The sequence below is a fragment of the Pinus tabuliformis genome, chromosome 2_1 (assembly GCF_031772625.1).
Source record: "Pinus tabuliformis cultivar Carrire ecotype Pingquan chromosome 2_1, CPIR1, whole genome shotgun sequence".
Lineage (NCBI taxonomy): Eukaryota > Viridiplantae > Streptophyta > Pinopsida > Pinales > Pinaceae > Pinus > Pinus tabuliformis.
This window is the reverse complement of record NC_142299.1, coordinates 714,272,920-714,278,663: the sequence shown is the minus strand read 5'-3', so window position 1 is coordinate 714,278,663 and position 5,744 is coordinate 714,272,920.

The window sequence follows — 5,744 nt, the reverse complement described above, 5'->3', positions numbered from 1 at the left end:
AAGGAGGTTTTGTCATTTGTATCATCCAACAATTTTTCATTTATGTAATGTAAAGGAGGTTGCCCCCTCGAAGAGGCTGAATTCTAAGGCGTTGATCTATCTTTTCTATCTTTTCTTGAGCTGGTTTCATAACATTTGGTATCAGAGCTTTGGATTCTAGGGTTTCGCTGCTCCAAACAGGTCATCGTGGCATTTTCGCTATAACTTTTTTTCTGTGACGTTTCAGAAGTCAAAAAAAACCCATTTGAGAAGAAATCGCGCTGAACCTTGGGTCCGAATTTCAGAGCTTTTCGCGCGATATTTGCGGAGATATGATCTGAGGAAGTTGGTCTTTTTGCAGACTCTTGAATTACATTCAAAACAGGTGACCTGGGGAAAATCGTCATAACTTTCTCTCTGGGGATCGGATTGAAATTTCGTAATAAGGTACAGAAAGAGGACGGACTGTAGTCTCTTTTGTGTGTGTTTCAGATTCAAAGGTTGAAACAGTGACTCGTGGTACGTCGTACAAGTTCGCTCTACTGAACCAGTCTAAAAGCAAGTCACTGTGGGAGATTTCACATAACTCTTCCTTGGAGAATCCAATTTGGCTCAGACTTGTGGCATTGGAAAGAGGACGCAGAAGGCTACTACAGGTAGCAATTTCAGAACTGGATGATCTGAAATTACAGAGATACATCAGATTCAATATCAGGCTTCTATAAAGTGAAAAAAGGTGTGTAGTTTTTTTTAAATTTTTGTGTAAGCTTGGTTTAACGGAATTCAAAGGGCATAGTAAAGCATTATTATCGGTAACTGATGCCCCGAGGAAAGAAAATGCAAACACCTAGTAAGGAACCTGAAAGCTCTAGCATGACTCATGAAGAAGAGGAAGAAATGCTACATGATATATCAAAATTACAAGAACAAGTGCAACAAATGTCGCGCTCACAAAAGCTAACAGAAGCTAAGATAAGTGGCGTGGAATCTAAGATAAAGGGCATGGAAGCTAAGATGGATGATTCGAAGACAGATTTGAAGAGAGACATCGCAGATTTGAAGATAGATTTGAAGACAGACATGGAAGAATTGAAGAAGTTGCTACAAGAAAGGGTCACTAATGGTGAAAAGGTAGTAAAGGAAACTCATGATGAGAACAAAAGAAATGTTAATCATGATTCCATAGACGCTAATGTTGGATCGAAGAATCACCATATTCCAAAAATCGATATGAGGAAGTTTGATGGCAAGGATCCCGCCACATGGATATTACAGATGGAGCAATTCTTCGATCTCAATAATGTGCAAAACGCACAAAAGGTACGTATGGCAACTGTATATTTGGAACCAAATCAGTTTGTATGGTATCAATGGCTTTGCTCTCGTAAACAATTTATCACTTGGGCAATTTTTACGGAAGAATTGATAGCACATTATGAAGATACAAAAAGCAACACTTTTTTTAGCCAATTGATAAGTCTCAAACAAAAGGGTTCAGTAATGGAGCACATTGAGGAGTTCCAAAAATTGAACATAAGGGTAAAAGATATTCCAGAGGAGCATAGGATTGATGTGTTCATAGGGTCTTTAAAGGATAATATCCAACATGATGTTCGCCTTTGGGAACCTGATTCATTAGAGAAGGCATTCAGGTTAGCAAGAAAAATGGAAAGCAAAATTATGGCAACCAGGAAGCATACCACTCACAACTATAAAGACGGAAGTTTTGTTGCCCCTAGTCTTCCACAACCTATAAGGTTGACACCACAACAATTGGAAGAAAAAAGAGCAAAAGGGCTTTGTTACAGTTGTGATAGCAAATACACTAAAGGTCATAAGTGTGCTGAGAAGAAATTATTCTACATAGATTGTGAAGAGGAAGAAGAAAAGGAGCAAGAAAGGTCAAAAGAAGAAGATATACTCCAGGAACAAAGCCTAGATGAAGAACAAATAAATCCGACCATATCTTGTAATGCATTGGCGGGAATTACCACTCCTCAAACCATCAAGATAGAAGGACAAATCAAGAAGAAAAAGGTAATAGTGTTGATTGATTCAGGAAGCACCCACAATTTTATTCATTGTAGGGTAGCAAAAGAATTGAATTGCTTCCTATATCCAGCACCAGAGTGTCAAGTGATGATTGCAAATGGAGGAACAATAAATTGCTCTGGAAAGTGCCATAATATCAAGCTATCCATGGGAGAATATGTATTGACTAGCCCAATGCTTTCCATTCCAATGGGAGGTGCTGATGTTGTACTAGGAGTCCAATGGCTACAATCCTTGGGTACAATAGCTTTTAATTTTCAAGAACTTTTCATCAAATTTTCTATGGAAGGAAAGGAAGTTGAATTAAGGGGTATTGCAGGGAAACCAGGAAAGATAATCAGCTCTAATGGCATGACAAAGCTTCTAAAAAAGGAACAAAGAGGTGTAATTGCACAATTATGTTCGCTAGATGTTTCCACATTGGAATCATCTATTTCTCCAGATCTCCAAAAAGTCCTGGACAATCATTCCAAGGTATTTGAGACTCCAAAAGGTCTCCCACCTATGCGTGATCATGATCATGCTATTCATCTGATTCCAGGAAGTGTTCCTCCAAACATCAGGCCGTACAGATATCCCTATGTCCAAAAAAGTGAAATTGAACGTATGGTTGCAGAAATGCTAGAGGCTGGTATAATTCAACCGAGTCAAAGTTCTTTCTCAGCTCCAGTAGTATTGGTGCACAAGAAGGATGGATCATGGCGCATGTGTCCGGATTATAGGGAGCTCAACAAGCTCACTATTAAAGATAAGTTCCCCATTCCTGTTATTGATGAATTACTGGATGAATTGCATGGATCAATTTACTTCACCAAGTTGGATCTTCGTTCGGGATATCATCAAATCAGAATGAAGATTGAAGACATTCCGAAAACGGCATTTAGAACTCATGAGGGTCATTATGAATTTTTGGTCATGCCTTTTGGCCTTACCAATGCACCTTCAACATTTCAAGGTTTGATGAATTCAATTTTCAAACCATTCCTTAGAAAATTTGTGTTAGTATTTTTTGATGATATACTAATCTACAGCAAGTCTTGGAAGGATCATGTTGAACATGTTGACAGGGTGCTACAACTATTGGAGGAGAAACAATTATATGCAAAAAGATCCAAATGTTTCTTTGGAGTCCAGGAGGTGGAATATTTGGGTCATATTGTATCTCATGAAGGAGTTAAGGTAGACCCTAGCAAAATTAAAGCCATTAAGGAATGGAAAATTCCACATCCATAAAGCATCTGCGAGGATTTCTTGGGTTGACAGGGTATTATCGCAAGTTTGTTAAGAATTATGGGAGAATAGCAGCACCTCTAACAACAAGATGAAAGACCCATTGCTTTTGAAAGTCGTCCAATCAAGGGAAAGTTTTTAAGCAAAGCTATTTATGAGAAGGAAATGTTGGCAATACTCCATGCACTTAAGAAATGGGACCCTACCTAATGGGAAGACACTTCAAGGTAAAAACGGATCATGATAGCCTTAAATACTTTTTAGAACAAAGATTATCCTCTGAAGAGCAACAAAAGTGGGTCACAAAGATGTTGGGTTATGACTTTGAAATCATCTACAAAAAAGGGAAGCAAAATGTGGTGGCAGATGCACTCTCAAGAAAGGATGAGGATGTGGAAGCATTGTTGTGTGCCATTTCTATTATCCAACCAGATTGGATAAACGAAGCAAGGGAGGAATGGAAGAATGACGAAGAAGTGTGGGCACTTATTCGAAAGCTACAACAAGATTCCAGTACTTCTGATACATTTAGCTGGCAAAATGATTCGTTATGGTACAAAGATCGCTTATACCTCTGTAAGAATTCCCAGCTAAAACAAAATATTATTATGGAATTGCACACTTCTCCCTTAGGAGGGCACTCAGGATTTTTAAAAACTTACCACAGGGTTAAGAAGGAATTTTTTTGGGATGGCCTTAAATCAGATATTCAAAAGTTTGTGGCGGAATGTTTGGTTTGCCAGCAAAATAAAGTTGAAACAATTAAGACACCAGGTCTATTACAACCTTTATCCATTCCAAGCCAACGTTGGGAGGAGGTTTCAATGGATTTTATCACAGGTTTACCCAAGTCTAAGGGAAAGAGTGTCATCATGGTGGTAGTTGACAGACTTACCAAGTATGCACACTTTTGTGCATTATCACATCCATTTAAAGCCAGTACAGTTTCTACTGCATTTATGGAAACAGTTCAAAAGCTACATGGAAACCCAAAGATTATTGTAAGTGATAGAGATCCCATTTTCACTGGAAATTTTTGGACAAAATTATTTTCTTGTCTTGGTACTCAGTTAGCTCATAGTTCATCTTATCATCCTCAATCTGATGGGAAAACTGAGATAGTAAACAAATGTTTGGAAGGATATCTTCGTTGCTTTGTATCTGATAAACAGACACAATGGGTCAAATGGTTGCCTTTGGCTGAATGGTGGTATAACACTTCCTTCCATACAGCAACAAAAATGACCCCATTTATGGCACTTTATGGGTATCAACCACCACATCATATTTAAGAGAAAATTCTAAGGTTCAGGCAGTGGAACATCACATCGAACATCAACAACAAGTCCTCCAACTCTTAAAGGATAACCTCGTGTTGGCACAAAATAGAATGAAACAACAGGCAGATCAACATCGCAGTGAAAGAAGTTTTGATGTAGGTGATTGGGTATTCCTACGGCTACAACCATATAAGCAAATGTCCCTAAAGCAAGCTAAGAAGGATAATAAATTATCACCAAAGTATTATGGTCCGTACAAGGTGTTGCAAAAGATTGGTACTATGGCATACAAATTGGAGCTTCCTGCAGCTTCTCGATTGCACCCAGTTTTCCATGTTTCATGTTTAAAGAAGGTTATAGGTGACAAGCTCCCAATTCAAACAATATTTCCAGAACTTGACGAGGAAGGAAAAATTATATTGGAACCGGAAGCAGTCACAGAAACAAGAACTCGACAGCTACGAAATCGATCAATTTCAGAGTATCTTATCAAGTGGAAGAACTTATCCGCTGAAGATTCCACATGGGAGGATGAGAATTTTATGCAGAAGTATCCAGAACTACTCAAGCGTTGAGGACAACACTTTTTTGAAGGAGAGGGCATGTTGGGTCCCTATAATACTAGTGATTACCCCATTACTATTGTAGTTATACCCCTTATTTATATTGTTGTGCCCCTATTACCCCCATATTGTTATTTCTGTGCCCCATAGAATCCCTCTATTGTTATTTTTGTGGCTTTATATTATTATTGTTAGGTCGGCTGGATTATATTGTGACTCCTTAGACTCCTATATATAGAAAGGAGGTTTTGTCATTTGTATCATCCAACAATTGTTCATTTATGTAATGTAAAGGAGGTTCCCAAAGGAAAAATAAACGAAAAATAAGACCAAATTCAAGGGACACTTATTCCAAGCTGCATGTTGGGAAAAATATCGTAGTGGGCAGCACTTGATGTGTTTATGGCTAAGGAAATTGGCAAAGGTAATGGAAAAGAATTTGAAAAGGTAAGAAGGTGTTGTTGGAATTTTATTTATGAAAATAAAGGAAATTAGGAGAAAAGGGAGGTGAAAGGTCACAGGTTGCATGTGAGGAGGAAACTAATGGAATTGAAGAAATTAGAGGCATGAATAATAAAAAGACATTAGAGAATTAGTTGGTTTCTTTTTGTCAATTCAATTTTGGAATTAGTCTCAGAGA